Source organism: Rattus norvegicus, chromosome 1 (assembly GCF_036323735.1).
Source record: "Rattus norvegicus strain BN/NHsdMcwi chromosome 1, GRCr8, whole genome shotgun sequence".
Lineage (NCBI taxonomy): Eukaryota > Metazoa > Chordata > Mammalia > Rodentia > Muridae > Rattus > Rattus norvegicus.
Genome location: NC_086019.1, coordinates 49,795,530 through 49,815,093, shown reverse-complemented (window position 1 = coordinate 49,815,093; position 19,564 = coordinate 49,795,530). Strand labels below are relative to the sequence as shown.

Sequence of the window (19,564 nt, the reverse complement as noted above, 5' to 3'; positions counted from 1 at the left end):
TACATGACTTTAACTGTTTGGGACCTTTCCCTTCTCAGATAGTAAAACCTGAGCACCTGGCTATGATCTCTGATGCCCTGTGTGGCCTGCTCGTCCCACAGTCTCTAGTCCCAGCTTACATTTCTTCTTTCTGCTCCCTTTCTCAAGCTTCTCCCACTTGTTTTCTTCGTCTCATCCAGCTCAACCCAGGACCTTGGTGTGTGTCGTTCCTTCTCTTGGGGACTGGGCATTGGTCTCACATCCTTATCTGAAGCTACCTCATATCCTGCTTGGATCCCAGCTTCTTCGGCTCAAGCACACTAACTGCACTCTCAGGAGCCAGGCTTTCCCCCTGACATTGAGGCAAGGATCACTGGAAGCTAGAAGTGCTACTTGGAGTGGCTTTTCTCAGAAGGGAAAACATGGCCTGACCGAAACCAACATTTAGCTTGGCTTCCATTCTAGCACTTTTGATATTTCCAAACAACATAGTTTCCATAGCAAACAAAAGTCAAATACCGTTAAGATGGATTACACTGGGAGGGAGATAGTTGCTTGCACAGTATCTGGTCAGTTCTTGGCCATCTGGGGTCTGAGCCAGGGCTGTGTGTCTCTTCAACCAAAGCTTGCACTTTTCAACAGTATTGGGCATATTCAGGGGTGTGCTGCTGTAGATAGAGCTTATACACACCTCCACGCACAATGGAACTGTGTGGGTTGACTGGTGGCTTCCTTGTGATGGTTGTATAAATAATTCAATATTGTATCATCCACAGAATTAACTCATTCTACTCCATGAAGTAGGGTCAAGTTTTAGTCACAGCTGGTTGAGCAGATGGACATTTTTTTTAATCGTCGTTTATCCTCATTTCGATTTCATCGTGATCTCCATTCGGAAACTGAGCAGGTGCACACGTGACTTGCTTGCTGGTTGGTTTTCATTGTCAACTTGACACAGCTTTGAATCACCTGGGAAGAGGAAAGCTAGGATTTACTTAGATCACAGTGGCCTGCGAGGCATTGCCTCAACTACTCGTTGATGTAGGAGGGCCAAGTCCACTGTGGGCAGCATCATCCCTAGGCAGACAGTCTTGGCCTGTGTAAGAAAACTATCTAAGCATGATCCAAAGAGCAAGATGGTTAACAGCCTTCTGCTATAGGTTCTACTCCAGGTTCCTTCTTTGAGTTCCAGCTCTGACTTCACTCAGTGATGGATTGTTACCTGGAAGCATAAGCTAAAAAAAAAAAAACTCACTCCCCATCCTTCACCCCCATCCCCTGCCAAGTTGCTTTGATCATGGTGTTTGTCACAGCAACAGAAATCTAAACAGGACAACTTGCTTCCGCTCACATTCAGAGAGCACAGAAAAATGCATAATTCTGTTCAAAGCTTTAAAATTCAGCCCTTTTTTGTTGTTGTAAGTTGTTTATTGTAAGATAATTTACAAACATCCTGCTGTCTTTGTAACTCAGTGGACCAAGTTTCTCCTAACAAAGACAGCGATCAGTTAAAATCAGCATGCTGGGTTTTTCTTCTTTACCTCTTGCCTGAGGATGCAACTTGATTCTCATTAATCCAGAGGAGCAACCCTAGAGATGATCTCAGTCAGCTCCTTTGTGTAACAGCCTAGCGGGTGTGGTTGAAAGTCAACGTCAATTTATCATATCAAAGGCGTTCTTGCTGGCATTGTCCACAGTGGTCATCCTGGCACTCTGCTCACTGGTGGTGGACTCCTTCAGGGAGTAGCAGATGATGTTGGCCAGATTGCATTCCTGGTAATTCTGCAGCATGTCGGCATCAATGTCATTATAAATACTCATGCTCTCAGCAGCCACAATGGTATTGAGAGAGAAGACGGGCTTCTCTTCTGTTTTGTACGAGATAACAGACCTGAATTGATTAAAAATGACAGAGCCTTCATCAAATTCAAATCTCTAATTTAACAACTCCAAGGCAATGACTGATGCATCTTCAAAAGTAGGGGCTTCCGCCCCACGTCTTTGAAGGACACCAGAAACTCACCAGAGTGAGTCCTATAAAGTATACTCTTGATTTTTATCACCAACTCCAACAATCATAACTTCTTTCCCAGCTGCTGTGAGGGCAGCCATGTCATTCTTCATTTGTTTAACCACCGAGGAATGAATATCACCACAAAGTCCTCGATCTGAGGACACACCAATAATGAGGTGCTTCTTCTTGTCCTCAGGTCCCTTAATATGAGCTTTCTCATACAGAGCTAAGGAGCCTGTCCCACACGCTCAGCCTGGGCATACTTCACAACTGCCACCATCTTCATAGACTTGGTAATTTTCTGGATGTTTTTGATGAACTTCAGTCTCCTGGTAATTTCTTTCAGGTTGCCATGTTTTGAACTTGGATCCATTGTGGGTGCATGGCTCAGGCCAACAGCCTGACAATACTTGCCCATGAGAACATGGTGGAACCTTGAAGGTTGGGCAGACAAGGCTAAAATTCAGCCTTAAAGTAGCCCTATCCCTTGTCCCTTAAACTTCGACTTTAAAGTGACCGTCCCTTGTCCCTTCTGCCCAATAATGGTGCAGTGTGAGCTCAGCCTGTGGGGGATGGAGATGCCTCTGTCTCTGTTTCAGTCTGATTCTGGCTGCTGTGTTTAGGTGTGACTCACACTGTCCTTGTCAATAGAGCAGGGCAGCTATGAGGGTCCCTTTAGTGCTGGCTAGAAAACCTGTCAATGTGTATCCATCCTTTGTGGCTACAGGAGGTCCCTGTGCTCTTAAACAGATCTCTATGTAGGCCAGAGACCAGTCTGTGCCCTCTCCTTCCTTCTTTTCCCTCCTTCCCTCCCTCTCTCCCCCTCTCCTCCTTCCCTCCCTTCCTTTCTCCCTCCCTCTAAGAGCCACTGACAATCCCCAGGCCAATCCCTGGCCTCCTGAGGCTTTTCAGGAGCCACAGCTTGCCCTCTCTTCTCCTTTCTTCTCATTTCCTGGTTCTTACCCTACCATCCTGCTTCCTTGTCATATGCATAAATATGTACACACATATGTAATACAGCATTATGTGATATGTGCACACATAAATGTATACATGAATATCCTATAATTCTGTCTTTCCTCCCTCAACACCCTCTCTCATTCCTCCTCCCACCCCTCAGAGTTAAACTTCTACTTTTATGTCAGAAAATGAAAGGAGACATGTGCACACTTTGTCTTTCTGCGTCTGAGTCTGGTTTATTTCACTAAGTATGATGGCCTCCAGTTCCCCGCGTTTTCCTGCAAACGGCATCGTGTTTTACATCTGAAGAGAGCCTATTGTGTACATCCGTATACTACACTGGACCTATTCACTCAACAGTTGGCAGGTAATGTAAAATACAGTAGAACTTTTAAAATTTCACAATAAAGATTAACACTTTAAAAATCTAAAGTCTCTTAACTGTGTGCTCCTGTAAAATAAAAAAAATAACAAATTAGATATTTTCTATTCTAAGAGGGAAAAATCAGAGAACAGTCACAATCAGATCAAGCCAAAAACCCAACCCCAACAGTGTAAGAAAGCTGGAATGTGGGACTCAATCATGGCCTCCTGGTTCCAAAGGGACTGAATTGTCACAGTTCTTGGGCTTTGCCATCTGCAACATACTCTGTCTTATGGGCTCAGAATGGCTCCATTCCACATATGTCATTGTCTTCGAGAGATATCCCATGGTCCCAGCGTCTTCTTAGCACCCCTCAAGTGGAGGGGTCTTCAATGTAACTGAAGCTGCACCTTCACCAATGGCCTTTCCTAGACCCCCACAGTGCCAAACCTTGGGTTCTTCCCATCATTCCCTTCATGTTCTCATGAAGTACCATGTGGGAGACACATTGCCAAATCCAGTAATATAACATTTATCTATGAATGCTGTCCACATTGCCTAAGAACTTTTATCATCATCATCATCACCACCACCACCACCACCATCATGACCATCACCACCATCATGACCACCACCACCATCATTATAATAATGATAGTTATTTCAAAGTTGATTTGTAAACATTGCGCCATTAGAGCCTGGCCACGCCGATTGCTTTCTCTTAATTATTAACTACTGGACATTGTGTGAAAAACAGTAAAGAATAAAGTGAATATTTATGACTGGAAACTCTACACCTCTTCCTTTTAAAGGCCACCATATATGGCAAGCTAGTCAGAGACTGAGCCGGGTTTGGAGTTTTTTGCTGTTGTCCTCAGAGTGTTATTGGCTCAAACTGCTCTACTGATGTCCTGGACTCAGGATGAGATCTGAGGTCCTGCTTGGTGTGTCTGGGTGTGTGCTCTTACCTGTGAGCAGGCTTGCAGACTATCTTTGCACAACCACATCTTGGCAGTGTCCTTCAACATCCTTGCCCCAGGCCAGAGGTTGGCTGCTGTTGCTTCCTGTGCTTTCTGGGCTGCTGGAGAAAGACACTACTCTCTGATGGCTTAGTGTCTTCCTGAAGCGTCATTCATTTATATGGCAACTCTCTCTTACTCCCACCGCTTTCACAGGTGAGCTGGTCTGTGCCTCCTCACCCCCTAGAGAAGCCCATCGATCCTTGAAGGATAGATTCACAGGTTCAGTAAATGTTATGGTTGTTTTCTGGATTAAAAAAAAATCATTCCAATAGGCTAATACTCTGCCAGATCCAACAAAGACTTTCAAAATTTCAGAATTCCAAATTTTCAAAAAATACATCAGGACTATGCATTTAAAAGCCTAATGATATATATAATTAATCCCGCCATTATAAATACATGGAAGGAGGCGTTTTAGTTTTATGACAAAGAGAAATTATAATCTAACTAGAGGAGATAAACCTACATAATCCAGAACGAATGTCTCATACAAATCAATGCAATAAAATAGCACACACACACACACACACACACACACACACTCACATATTCACACTCACACACACTCACACACACATACACTCACACACACTCACACATACACTCACACACACACTCACACACTCACACACACACTCACACACCCATACATACTCACACACACTCATACACACCCACACACACTCATGCACACCTACACACTCACACATACACACACTCACACACACACACTCACACACACACACAATGTATGCACGCATCCATGAATATGCATACACACAGCTGTCCAGTTCTTGACTTAGGTCTTTAAAAATCAAAATGTTGAAAATGGTGAAGTCTATGTATTTTTGAGAGAGGAGCTCAGCAAGACTACTCTTGAGACACAGCCAGCTAGCTTCTAAATATAACCTGTGTGATTAGAAATTCATTGTTTTTATTTCCATGTCAGCCTTTTGGCTTCCCCAATAATGAACAGTGAGAGAGAATGGGAAGAATTAAGTTTGGAATTAAGCTGAGCTTGGAATTTGCATGACATCTTCTGTTTCTCAACATTCTTTCCCAGGTCCCAGAGCCTTTCTGGATAGAGCTGAAGCCTCTTGAGTGTCTCTTGCCAATAACTGAATGGAAAAAAGGGGCGGGGGCTGCTCTTTTGGAAGCAAGAGATTGAATGAACTTCTTTCACCCTTGCAGAGATGAAATTGCCCCTGTGCTCACAACATCCCAACATTAGCTTTTCTCTCCTGTCACCTGGCTGGGGAGCAGGCTGTGGACACTTACCACTCCTACTCTTTAAATTTAAATTTAAATTTTAAGAACTTTAAATTTACCCAACCTCTTTTTGGAAACAAGGTCACAACAGAGGTAGATTCTTCTAGTGATCTTGAAGGACCTTGGGGAGGAGGTTGGAGCTGTTCTTAGAAGCTCTAACTAGGGAAATCAGAAGTGTTAAACAGGCAGGGTCATCTCTTCAAAGAAGGTGGCGTATAACCTGTCTTCCACCCAGAAGGCTGGAAATGACTGTGGTTAATAGCTGCTTTGGTTGATCCTACCCTGTGAGCATTTTGCTAACTCTGGCCAAAGCGAGAGTCCTCTGTTCATCTTCTCCAGATCTGAGCCTGCCTTCACCTTTGCGGTTCTGTGTCCATCTGACCATCAAGGAAACATGAGCACACAGGTTGATGGAGCGACATTTCCATTATTTCGCAACAACAGCAGAAGCATTCTCTTGGGGATCCCATGCAGAGGATATGAGGTCTTTGTGATCCTAGATAGGCACTAGGGAAATCAGAAGTGCTAAAGAGGCATCGTCTCTTCAAAGAGGGTGGCATATAACCTGTCTTCCACCCAGAAGGCTGGAAATGACTGTGGTTAATAGCCTGGTGACTATTGTGCTGTCTATGGGGCCAGGCCATACAGGCTCCCCCAGACTCTTATGTTTATCTCACTCATCCTCCATAGACTTTATCTCGAGCATTCTAGGTCAGGCCTTTTCTTAACAGCTTTTGTGCAGCCTTTCTTCCAGCACAAATCTTGGCTGTAACACCAAGCTTACCTCTGTCCTTGCCCTCTCCAAACAGTACATTTTGTATTTCTCTTTGCTACATTTGTCCCTTTTCATTGTAGAGTCATAGTTACTAATAAACGTATAGTAGAGTCAATACTGGGCTGTCTTGAAGTCTTTACCACCAAAGAAATTAGTTCACTAGTAATTACAATACTAGCCTTGGGCAAGTTCTTAGGAAGTTCAAGGGCAGAAAGAGTCTACATTCTTTGCCAAAACATCACGATGGTCTCTAGCCCAGTTGCTGATATTATTTCCCCTCTGAAACCTCTTGAGCTGGGCCTCTGCAGTCCAACTGGCTCTCAGCACTGTTGTCTTCTGAACACCTCCTAGTATGGCCCATTACACTCTGCGTTTACAATGCTCAGCCATTTTTTTCTGGTCCACAGTTCCAAGGCATTTTGCATTACTTAAAAAATGATCAGGTCTGTCACACGAATGGCCCACCCCTTGCTACCAATTTCTGCCTTAGTTACTTTTTTGTTATGGTGTCAAAACACCACAACCAAGACGACTTATAGAAGAAAGAGCTTATTTGGACTTAGGATTCCAGAGAGGTAAAAATCTGTGACTGGATCAGAGGCATGGCACCGAGTGATAGGCATCGTGGCAGGAGCAGGAAACTGAGGGCTTGTGTCTGAAACCACAAGCACAAGCCAGAGAGAGTGAACTGGGAGAGACTTGAATGTTTAAAGTCTTAACTTGCCCCTGGAAGGTGACCCATCCATCGACTTTCAATCCTCCTCAAGGAACACCACCAAACTGGGGACCAGGTATCCAAATGCCCAAGACGATGGGGCTATCTGACTGGAACTACAGCTGAAGGCATAGTCTGAAAACCACCATTGAAGATCATATGGAGTAACTCTGGTCAGAGTTCATTCTGTGCTCACACCCACTATGCCTGGGTTGTGCTATCTTTTTCCTTTCTTTTTCTCTTTTTTCCAGCTAAAACTCTCTGGAGAAACATAGGAACTATTTTAGTACTCTGTCTTGTTCATTCTTTTAGGCCAGGTAGATAAAACTTCCTCCAATTTAATATGAGATTCTCACCAGAAAGGTGTCTGCTCTTCCTCTGCTGCACGTAGGACCAAGGACCTTGAACCAAGAGAGGAGGGGAAAGCACACCTTAGACTGAGCATGCTCAGGCATTTACCACACACCTACATACGCTCTCCTATGTGAATGTGTAAGAACTGCCCTATATGATTCCCTGGCTTCCTTCCTTCAGGCAGATTAACTCTAATGCTCTCTTTGCCCTAAGTCCATCTCTCTGTTCTTTTATCTTATCTTCTGGTTGCACTCATTGGTTTTGCACTCACCAGGACAGAGCCCTCTGCAACCAATCACACAGTTGTCACCTGTAAACATCCAAAAGAAACCCCTTCCAAGCCTGCCCAGAGTTAGTTTTGTATTGCCTCTAGTACCACTCACAGGATGAACACCTCAAACCAGAAGGATGCTTGTTAAAGGCTAGTCCCGTCTACCCAGCAGAGTCTTGCTCTCTCTTGAAGTTTGAAAGGTTTCAATAGTGTCTGTTAAGATCCCTGTTGGAAACCCAATATGCTTGACAAATGGTCCTGGCCTCAGGCCTCTCCTGAATTCCCCCACAAGGCTGAGCTTGCTTAGACTGTAGTGACAATTAAGGGATTTGTCTGTTTCCAAGTGCAGTGCAAAACGGAAAGTTTGCTAGCGCACCCCACCCACCCCATGCCCTCTGCCTCCTTTTCCTTTTCAATTCCTAGTTGAGGACACAACTGCAGGAATCTATTTCCAGGGCCTCTTGTGTGTGGTTGGCTACAGGGAGAATCCAGCTGTGCAGGCACAGCACAGAAACACCCAGAGTTCTCTCTGCTGAGTCCTGTGCCCTTGCTGCCTTCTCTGGGCTCTGGTTTTGACTCTGGCTGCTCTTTCTAGGAAAGTTTAGGTTATACCACATTGCATGCTAGGACACACACACACACACACACACACACACACACACACACACACACACACACACACACAGCTTCCCTGTGTTACTAGAGGACAGTTCTGTGCATTCAACAAACAGGAGGAAATGGAGATACCAAGGTTTGAGCTTAGATTGAAGGGTGGATTCCACAAGAGTTCTGGAGTTGCTTCTATTGGTAAACCTTGCTTTTCATAAATGTGCACTTTTTCAAAATGTCAAGTTTCCGTAAATCAGTGCCATTCACCTTGGCCACTTTAGAGGCTTGGCAATCCTGGAGTCCTGATTACTGTATTCACGGGCCAAGTTTCTTCTTACTGCAGCCTGGGGGAAATACATGTTTCTTGTAAAATCTTGTCAAAAATCATTCCTTTTCCTGTGTAATGCCTAAAGACTAACAGCATAATAGCAGAGAGAGAAATGTATGAATTTAGACTTGGAAAATGAGATAAAATCTGACTTTGAGGGATTAGCTTTCCTTTTATACCATAGTGTGTGGTGAAAATCAAGACACACTCATTTCCTTACTAAAAAATCCAAACAACATACATTAAGCATGTCTGTTTTCATGCTACATTCTGCTGAAGGATACATGGACGCACGTACCATGATGCATACTTGGAACAGTACGTGGGTGTGTGGAGAAAGGCATGCAAAAATAACAATTGGGATCAAAGCAACAATATCAGTGTGTAATTGTGTGTAGTAGGTAGGGATCTATTTAGTGGAAATAATAATAATATACAACTGCTGAGCTTGGCTCCCACTCATATTCATTCCCCCAGAAGCCCAGGCTAGGTAACAGAGCTACAGTATGGTGAGGTGGAAACTTAAGGGTTCTTTGGAAAGTCTGTTGAATGCTGTTTTGCTGGTGCAAATTCGTGAAGGAACAATTAACTGCAGTGGGCACAGGTGAAAGACTAACGAATGTCATGAAGGAATGTTTAGCTGAAGCAGACACAGGAGAGATGATGTTCTGTTAAAACAAGAATGTCTTGTTTTAAGGACATATGATGGATTCCTTGCTAACAACACTCATGTACTGGTCTGCCTTACATTTCATAGTTGAGTTGCATTTGTCAGGATTCCATAGAGAGAAATGCGCCCAAAAACTTCTAATGGGGTGCTGCTGCTTTGTGCCACTTCCTTGGGCAGAGTGGTGTCAGCTGGGATAGACACATGTGCTGAGGCAAGACCCATGGAGGATACATGATGTTTGGAGGGTATAAATAGGACTCCACAGACAGTGACGCTGAGTGAGGCTTGCTTGTAGAGCTAGCTGTGCATTGCTTGTTGGTCTTGAGTCTTTTCTGATCTTTGCCTTCCTGAGATGGGCAGTAGCCGAGAACTTCTCCTGGCATCCCTCCAGGTTCCTCTTGCTGACTCGTGCTGAGGCGAGGCCTGAGGTAGTGCCACCTCTGCTGATTTGTGTTTGCTATCCTGACTCTACCAAACCGGACTACTGATATATCTGTGAGGCCTTTTCCAGTGGATTGAGCTGACCATGAACTCAACTGTCAGTTTCCAGATAACACAGATGGGAGATACTCCAAAGAACCTCTGTAAACAGGTCCACTTCTTCTATATACTGTATTCTCTACTACCTCTGGTGGGTGGTGGGCTAAAAGGTAGGTTAAAGCATTTAAAAATCATCACTAAAAATAGTTTGAAAAAAGTTAAATTTACAGTATAGGAAAGAGACAGGCTAAAATTAGCAGTGTTACCAGAGAAACTGAGGGTCTATTTTTGGGTTCTGAGTCTGCTAAAATTAAAAGTGGAGTTGGAAGTAAGTTTAAGGCAATTTTATTAGAATTTGGGGGAAAACACAAGAGAACAAGCAAAGTGTAAATCTCATTAGTTGCCACGAAGGAGATGATAAAGATGATTAAAAGTCATGACTTTGAAGTTAGAACCCAAGAAACCAGGAAGGCTCAGCCCTCCTCATGAAGGAGGGGTTTCTAGAAGAATATGCTGTAAGTGAGCATTTTGTGGAAGCCGAGGCAGGATTAGAAGGTAAGATATCTGGGAGAGAGAGGAACTCTGGGGAATAGAGTGGAGATTCACTACCCAGACTCAGAGGAAGTTGGACTTATGAAGCTGAGGAGAGGTAACTAGCCATGTAGCAGACATAGAATAGTATGAACAGGATAAATAACTTACAAGCCAGTGGGAACAAATCTAGTGTATGGCCTAGGCATTTTTTAAAATTTTTATTAGATATATTTCTTTACTTACATTTCAAATGTTATTCCCCTTCCCGGTTTCCTGACCATAAGCCCCCATTCCCTTTCCTCCCCCTACCCCATATAGGTATTCCCCTCATACATCCCCCTTACTGCCCCATATTCCCCTGGGGGTCCAACCATGGCAGGACCAAGGGCTTCCCCTTCCACTGGTGCCCCAACAAGGCTATTCTCTGCTACATATGCAGTTGGAGCCCTGGATCAGTCCATGTATAGTCTTTGGGTAGTGGTTTAGTCCCTGGAAGCTCTGGTTGGTTGGCATTGTTGTTTTTATGGGGTTGCAAGCTCCTTCAACTCTTTCAATACTTCCTCTGATTCCCCCACAGGGGGTCCTGTTCTCAGTTCAGTGGTTTGCTGCTAGCATTGACCTTTGTATTGGACATGCTCTGGATGTGTCTCTCAGGAGAGATCTTTATCCGGTTCCTTTCAGCATGCATTTTTTTTTTACATTTCCATAATGTACAAGGATGATGAACATTTCTTTTTTTTTTCATCTTTAGTAATTGGGTATTTCTTATTTACATTTCGATTGTTATTCCCTTTCCCGGTTTCCGGGCCAACATCCCCCTAACACCTCCCCCTTCCCTTCTTTATAGCTGTTCCCCTTCCCATCCTCCCCCCATTACCACCCTCCCCTCAACAATCACTGGGGGTTCAGTCTTGGCAGGACCAAGGGCTTCCCCTTCCACTGGTGCCCTTATTAGGCTATTCATTGCTACCTATGAGGTTGGAGCCCAGGGTCAGTCCATGTATAGTCTTTGGGTAGTGGTTTAGTCCCTGGAAGCTCTGGTTGCTTGGCATTGTTGTACATATGGGGTCTTGAGCCCCTTCAAGCTCTTCCAGTTCTTTCTAAGATTCTTTCAACGGTGGTGCCCTTCTCAGTTCAGTGGTTTAATGATGGCATTCGCCTATGTATTTGCTGTATTCTGGCTGTGTCTCGGGAGAGATCTACATCCGGTTCCTGTCGGCCTACACTTCTTTGCTTCATCAATCTTATATAGTTTTGGTGGCTGTATATATATGGGCCACATGTGGGCCAGGTTCTGAATGGCTGTTCCTTGAGTCACTGTTCTAAACGTTGCTTCCATATCCTCTCCTATGGATTTTCCCCCTTTTAAGAAGGAATGGGAGCATCTGCATTTTGGTCATCCTTCTTCTTGAGCTTCCTGTGGTCTGTGGATTGCATCTTGGTAATTTGAGCTTTTAGGCTAATATTCACTTATCAATGAGTGCATACCAAGTGTGTTTTTCTGTGATTGAGTAACCTCACTCAGGATGATATTTTCTAGCTCATTCCATTTGCCTATGAATTTCATGAAGTCATTGTTTTTAATAGCTGAGTAGTACTCCTTTGTGTAGATGTACCACATTTTTTTAATCCATTCCTCTGTTGAAGGGCATCTGGGTTCTTTCCAGCTTCTGGCTATTATAAATAAGGCTGCTATGAATATAGTGGAGCACGTGTCTTTGTTATATATTGGAGTATCTTTTGGGTATATGCCCAAGAGAAGTATAGCTGGGTCCTCAGGTAGCAGAATGTCCAATTTTCTGAGGAACCTCCAGACTGATTTCCAGAGGGGTTGTACCAGTTTGCAATCCCACCAACAATGGAGGAGTGTTCCTCTTTCTCCACATCCTTGCCAGCATCTGCTGTCACCTGAGTTTTTTATCTTAGCCATTCTGACTGGTGTGAGGTGGAATCTCAGGGTTGTTTTGATTTGCATTTCCCTGATGACTAAGGATGTTGAAAGTTTCTTTAGGTGCTTTTTGGTCATTCGATAATCCTCAGCTAAGAATGTTTTGTTTAGCTCTCTACCCCATTTTTCTTTTTTCTTTTTCTTTTTTCTTTTTTTCAGAGCTGGGGACCAAACCCAGGGCCTTGCGCTTGCTAGGCAAACGCTCTACCACTGAGCCAAATCCCCAACCCTTATCTCTACCCCATTTTTAATAGGGTGATTTGGCTCTCTGGAGTCTAACTTCTAGAGTTCTTTGTATATTTTGGATATTAGCCCTCTATCAGATGTAGGATTGGTAAAGATCTTTCCCCAATCTGTTGGTTGCCATTTTGTCCTAATGACAGTCTCTTTTGCCTTACAGAAGCTTTGCAGTTTTATGAGATCCCATTTGTTGATTCTTGATCTTAGAGCATAAGCCATTGGTGTTTTGTTCAGGAAATTTCCCCCAGTGCCCATGTGTTCGAGAATCGCCCAATTTTTTTCTATTAGTTTGAGTGTATCTGGTTTGATGTGGAGGTCCTTGATCCACTTGGACTTAAGCTTTGTACTTGGCGATAAGAATGGATCAATTTGCATTCTTCTACATGCTGACCTCCAATTGAACCAGCACCATTTGTTGAAAATGTTATCTTTCTTCCATTGGATGGTTTTAGCTCCTTTATCAAAGATCAAGTGGCTATAGGTGTGTGGGTTCATTTCTGGGTCTTCAATTTTGTTTCACTGATCTATCTGCCTGTCTCTGTACCAATACCATACAGTTTTTATGACTATTGCTCTGTAATACTGCTTGAAGTCAGGGATGGTGATTCCCCCAGAAGTTCTTTTATTGTTGAGTATAGTTTTGCTACCCTGGGTTTTTTTTTATTCCAAATGAATTTGCAAATTGCTCTTTCTATCTCTATAAAGAATTGAGTAGGAATTTTGATGGGGATTGCATTGAATGTATAGATTGCTTTTGGCAAAATGGCCATTTTTATTATATTAATCCTGCCAATCCATGAGCATGGAAGATCTTTCCATCTTCTGAGATCTTCCTCAATTTTTTCTTCAGAGACTTGAAGTTCTTATCATACAGATCTTTCACTTGCTTGGTTAAAGTCACACCAAGATATTTTATATTATTTGGGACTATTGTGAAGGGTGTCATTTCCTTAATTTCTTTCTCAGCCTGCTTATCCTTTGAATGGAGGATTTGTTTGAGTTAATTTTATACCCTAATACTTTGCTGAAGTTGTTTATCAGGTTAAGGCGTTCTCTGGTGGAACTTTTGGGGTCACTTAAGTACACTATCATATCATCTGCAAATAGTGATATTTTGATTTCTTCCCTTCCAATTTGTATCCCTTTGACCTCCTTTCGCTGTCTGATTTCTCTGGCTAGGACTTGGAGTACTATATTGAATAAGTAGGGAGAGAGTGGGCAGCCTTGTCTAGTCCCTGATTTTAGTGGGATTGCTTCAAGTTTCTCTTCATTTAGTTTGATGTTATCTACTGGTTTGCTGTATATGGCTTTTACTATGTTTAGGTATGGGCCTTGAATTCCTATTCTTTCCAGGACTTTTATCATGAAGGGGTGTTGAGTTTTGTCAAATGCTTTCTCAGCATCTAATGAAATGATCATGTGGTTTTGTTCTTTCAGTTTGTTTATATAATGGATCACGTTGATGGACTTCCATATATTAAACCATCGCTGCATCCCTGGGATGAAGCCTACTTGATCATGATGGATGATCGTCTTGACATGTTCTTGGATCCAGTTTGCAAGAATTTTATTGAGTATCTTTGCGTCAGTCTTCACAAGGGAAGTTGGTCTGAAGTTCTCTTTCTTTGTTGGGTCTTTGTGTGGTTTTGGTATAAAGTAATTGTAACTTCTTAGAAGGAATTCGGTAGTGCTCCGCCTGTTTCAATTTGGAGTTCTGTAGGCTTCTTCTATGTTTCTGGGCATCTCTTTCTTTAGGTTAGGGAAGTTATCTTCTATAATTTTGTTGAACATATTTACTGGCCCCTTAAGTTGGGAGTCTTCACTTTCTTCTATACTTACTATCCTTAGGTTTGATCTTCTCATTGTGTTCTGTATTTCCTGTGTTTTGTGCTATGAACTTTTTGCGTTTTACATTATCTTTGACAATGTGTTGATGTTTTCTATGGTATCTTCTGCCCTTGAGATTCTCTCTTCTATCTCTTGTATTCGGCTGGTGATGCTTTTGTCTATGGCTCCTTGTCTCTTCCTTTGGTTTTCTATATCCAGGGTTGTCTCCCTTTGTGCTTTATTTTTTCTATTTCTATTTTCAATTCATTCACCTGTTTGGTTGTGTTTTCCTGTAATTCTTTCAGGGATTTTTGTGTTTCCTCTTTAAAGGCTTCTACTTGTTTACTTGTATTTTCCTGCATTTCTTTAAGGGAATTCTATATGTCTTTCTTAAAGTCCTCCATCATTATCATAAAATGTGATTTTAAATCTAAATCTTGCTTTTCTGGTGTGTTTGGATATCCAGTATTTTCTTTGGTGGGAGAACTGGGCTCTGATGATACCAAGTAGTCTTGGTTTCTGTTGATTAGGTTCCTGTGCTTGCCTCTAGCCATTGGGGTGTCTCTGGTGTTTGCTTGTCTTGCTGTTTCTGAGAGTGACTTGACCCTCCTGTAGGCCTCTGTGTCAGCACTCCTGTAGAACTGTTTTCCTGTTTTCTTTCAGCCTTTCCTTAGAACAAGTGCTCTGATTTCAGGTGTGTAGCCACTCCTGGAGACTGTCTTCCAGCTCTAGGCATGGGCAGGAATCAAAGTGTCCTGCCCATGATTGCTTATGTAGGTCCTTGCATCCAGCGGGCACAGTTAGCACTAGGCAATTCCCTCTTGGGTCTGGGCTGTGGGCAGAGGGTAGTCTCCTCTGACTTCTCAGGAGTGTCCACACTTCTGAGGGTCCAGCTCTCTCCCCCATGGGATTTGGATGCAGGGAGCTGTTTGGCCAGTTCAGTTCGGTCTTGGGCTCAGACCAGAACTGTGGGTCCTGGTGGCTGGCTGTTCCTGTATCTCTGTGTCCAGAGACACTGTGCAGTTTACCTTGGGCCAGGGATGTGGGCAGAGGTGTGCAGAAGTGGCAGTCTGTCCTGCAGTCTCAGGATGTCTGCATTCCTGGGTGATCAGTTCTCTTCCTCACAGGATTTGGGTGCAGGGAACTGTGGGATGGTATCAGTTCCTGACCTAGGCATTTTTTAAATAAATAATAAGCCTCTGAGTTGTTATTCAGGAATTGGAGTGTGGGTGGAAAAACCTGCAGTTATATTAAGTTTTTATTAACTTGCTGCAAACTAGTGATATTTGGGAAGAGGAGACCTCAGTTAAGGAAATGCCTCCTTAAGATTGGCCTGTAGGTAGGTCTAGGGGACACTTTCTTGATTAATGATTGATGTGGGATGGCCCAGACCACTGTGGTTGTTTCTACTCCAGGGACATGTTTATGGATTGTATAAAAAGCAAACTGAATAAGTCAGAGACAGCAGACCAGTGAGCATCATTCCTCCATGTTCTCTGCTTTCATTTCAGTCTCCAGATTCCTGCGTCAAGTTCCTGGTTTGGCCTCCCTCAATTATGTAAGCCAAATAATGTCTGCCCACACCCCAGATTCCTTTTGGTCAGTGTTTTATCACAACAACAGAGAAGTGGGACTGAAATCAGTACCAGGAGTGGGGTATTGATGTGACAGACCTGACCATATTGTTTGGGGGAGGGTTATGGAAATGTTTGAAACTTGGGGCTGGAAAAATCATTGACTGCTCAAAGCTTAATAGTCTGTTTTGTAGGAGCTTGGAAGGTAAGAGTGTTAAAAGAAATGCAGACAGTGGAGGCCTAGGGAATTTGAAAGCACCTCCAAGACTCTATTGGGACCATTTTATGAAACATTTGAGTTAAGAATTTGTGGTTTCTGGTCAGCTGGGTTTGAAGAACCAGCAGTGATGGACAGGATACCAAACCACTGGGGTGAAACCTTTTGCTTTACTGGGACAGTTGTTGATGGTTAGCTGGATCTAAATAATGTGTTGAATTAATAAGAGACCAGCATCACTGGGGTAACATCTTATAGGAATTATTTCCTCAGACTCATCCCACAAAAGCTGCAGTAGAAACGGGGGTGTGGGGCCAAAGCTATATCTAAAAGCTGTAGACAAACTTGGTAATATATAAGAAACTTCCACATGTGGTAAATATTCTTAGTTGTCAACTTGACTATATCTGGAATTAGACCCCAAAATGGAGGGCACACCTGTGAGGGACTTTTGCTTACTATAAAATATTCTAATCTGGATCTTTGAAGTAGAAAGACACATCTTTAATTCAGATCTTTCAAGCTGGAAAGAAGACAGACATAACCTTTAATCCTGACCCTGAGAAGGGAAGAGACACCTTTAATCTGGGCCACGCCTTCTGCTGGAAGCCTATATAAGAAGACAGAAGGAAGCTTTTACTCTGCCTGTTTTCCCTGGCATTGCTAGCAAGTCTATTCCTTCATTGGCATTAGAGCCTACTTCTTTGGGATTCCAGTGTGTACTGAGGGCCAACTGAGACATCCAGCAACTGCTAGATTCTTGGACTTTCTGTTCATAATCAGCCATCTTTGGATTAGCTGGACTGCAGCCTGTCAGTCATTCTAATACCCCCCTTTAGTGTGTGTGTGTGTGTGTGTAATTCATCCTCTAAGCTCTATTACTCTAGAGAACCAAGGCGTGGCAAAATAACTAGCTAGCATAGCATGCTTGTTGGAAGGAACACAGAGCTAGATCAGTTCATGCAGGAAGTTGGCATCAAACAAGGGCTCCTTTGAGCCATACCAAAAGTGTGGCTGCAAAGAGCAAGCCCTTGACAAGGTGGCTGGAGCTGGATGTGGGCCTGCTGGGCTGGGCTGAGCATGGGTGGGTCCTATAACTCACAGGAAGGCTGTGGTAACGCTCATCTAAGGAATCCTCCCTGGATCCCCGAAAAAACAAAAAGGTTGAAGAGAAGCTGCACCAAACCTTGGCTGCATTCAAAGTCAGAGGTTTTGTTCCCCCCACACTGCCCACAGTGCCAGGGCAGCACCTGCTTCTGAGAACATGAAGACTGCTTTAACCCTGTTCTGTGCCAAGAAGCTGTTTTATTCTGTGTTCTGAAATAAATGCCTTACCAAATTTTCCAGAAGATGTCTAGACGTTAGATGTTCAGAAGCCTTGGCCCTGTTTACTCTACCTCTTTTTTTTTTTTCCGGAGCTGGGGATCGAACCCAGGGCCTTGCACTCGCTAGGCAAGTGCTCTACCGCTGAGCTAAATCCCCATACTCTACCTCTTTCTAAGGCTCATGCCTGAATGTGCCTGGGCTCAGAGTACCTGCTTCTGTGTTGGGTAAGAGCAGGGCACAGCGGTCCCACAATCCCCTTTAAGAGCATGCCTCTTATGACTTCAACACCTCCCTCTAGGATACACCTTTTGAAGGGTCTATCCTTCCAACCTCAGAGACCAATCTATAACACATGGATGTGTGGTGGTGGTGGTGGTGGTGGGCATTTACAGTAAGATCCAGTCTAATGAGGGTGAGGGTCAAGTTTGCATTGACAGTATTGCCTCTGTACAATGATAGTCTCCAAATAGGAAAAACACTGAACCCAGTGGCTCCTGGAGGAGTAAAACCTTGGATTCCTGTTGGCTTCCTTTCATCCCTTTTCAAGTAAAATGGGCCTTAGAGGTCAGCTTTGCAGCTGAAGAAGAGAGTATGGTTCTTCTCTGAGACAAGCCCTGGAAGTGTCCGGTGACAAACAGCACTCCTCACTAGAAAGGCCCGGGAACATCTGGTGGCACTGGTAGATTGCCATCAGAAAGATCAAGATCTACCAGAGTCCAGGAAATTGGAAATGAGGAGGGTCCACACCGAGAGAAGTGAAAAGAAACAGGAAGCCATGGATCTAAGCTGCTGCCTGCCATGTGGCACAGACTTCCACTGTAATGAGCCCCAACTTCCTTTGTTGTTGGAAGTTAGACATGTAAACACACGGTCTCCAAGAGTAGCTCAACTGCTCAGAACATTTGTTTGGTTTAACAAGGCACCAGGACCCAACCATCTTCCAACTCGGCCTTCCACAGAGCATGACTTTCGTACCGCCAACCTGGACCGTTTCTCCGAAATCCTGACATAAAAGAAAGATCAAACGGTGATCGGGACCTCAGGGAGGTCCTTACACAAGGACGGGAGCATTCGCCCAGCAGGAGAATTTTCCTGCTGTTGAATGACATCCAAGACAACCTCCCTTCCCTGCCTGAAAATGCAGCTATGTCCAGGAGCAGATGTTCCTGGTGGCCATTCCCAGAAAGAGAGGGAGCGGTGTTTCAGAAGAATGCTGTATCTTTAAGCATAAAAATCAAGAGTATAAGTTCAAACACCAAAGTAGACACAAAGTATTTGGTAAATAATTATCTGTGAACTGGGGGTGTGGGGGAGCTCAGCATATCAAGGCACCTGTCACCAATCCTGATGACCTGAGTTTTATCTCTGGGACCCACACACAGTACAGGAGGAGAGAGGTGATCTACCTAGTTGCACTCTGGCTCCCCATGATGTAGCATCTGTGCCCCTCCCCCAGCAATAAATAAATGTAATAAACCATAGTAAAAAAAAAATCTGCTTGGGATAGTGTATTGTTACTTTTCTGTTGCTGTGATAAAACCCTGTAGGTTGAGGTCATTATGCAGGTGAAGGCGGGTACAGGGTAGAATGAGGCCTGCCATTGGACGAGAAGGAAGGATGAGCTGGAGAAAAGTTTTAGAGAGGCAGAGGAGGCAGGAGCAAGGGGGGGGGGGAGCTGAGAGAGCATGGCGGTGGGTGTTAAGATTTCTCTCTGCACACATTACAGGTTGTTATGACTATCCTTAAGGGATGGGTATGTACAGGTTTTTGTGTTGTCTAGATGAGCAAATTATATCTTATCAATTGGATCGGAGGACATTGTGTGATGTGTTCTTTCATGTGGCGACTTAATTGTATTCAAGAGAGTGTATGGTGGCAGGACAGACTGGGTCCGCCATGGAATTGAGATGTCTACGCCTGGCGTGGTGGAAACCAGCCAAGAGAGCTGTGAGTGAGGGCGGTGGCCTGACAGGTGCCGTGCTGGAATGGCTCATGGACAGCGAGTCAGAAAGTAGATGGGAGCAGCGTGGAGCCGCTGAGATCGATTATCGCTAGTTCCAATGGCCCACTGGAGCCAGAACTAGTGGG

The 19,564-nt window shown here is 43.9% G+C and overlaps 1 long non-coding RNA gene and 1 pseudogene across 3 annotated transcripts in view; both read right to left on the bottom strand.

The window, feature by feature from the left end:
• The window catches only part of LOC103690969 (uncharacterized), a 47,812-nt gene that overhangs the window by 19,132 nt on the left and 9,116 nt on the right, over positions 1–19,564 (bottom strand). The window contains exon 1 of one of the 3 annotated variants that reach the window (XR_005497981.2): positions 120–1,270. The exons of the other annotated variants lie outside the window; for them this stretch is intronic. This is a non-coding gene — a long non-coding RNA (uncharacterized LOC103690969). Of the gene's footprint in view, positions 1–119; positions 1,271–19,564 lie in introns of those variants that run through there. 3 annotated transcript variants of the gene reach the window in all.
• On the bottom strand, positions 1,551–2,795 carry Atp5f1c-ps1 (ATP synthase F1 subunit gamma, pseudogene 1; annotated as a pseudogene).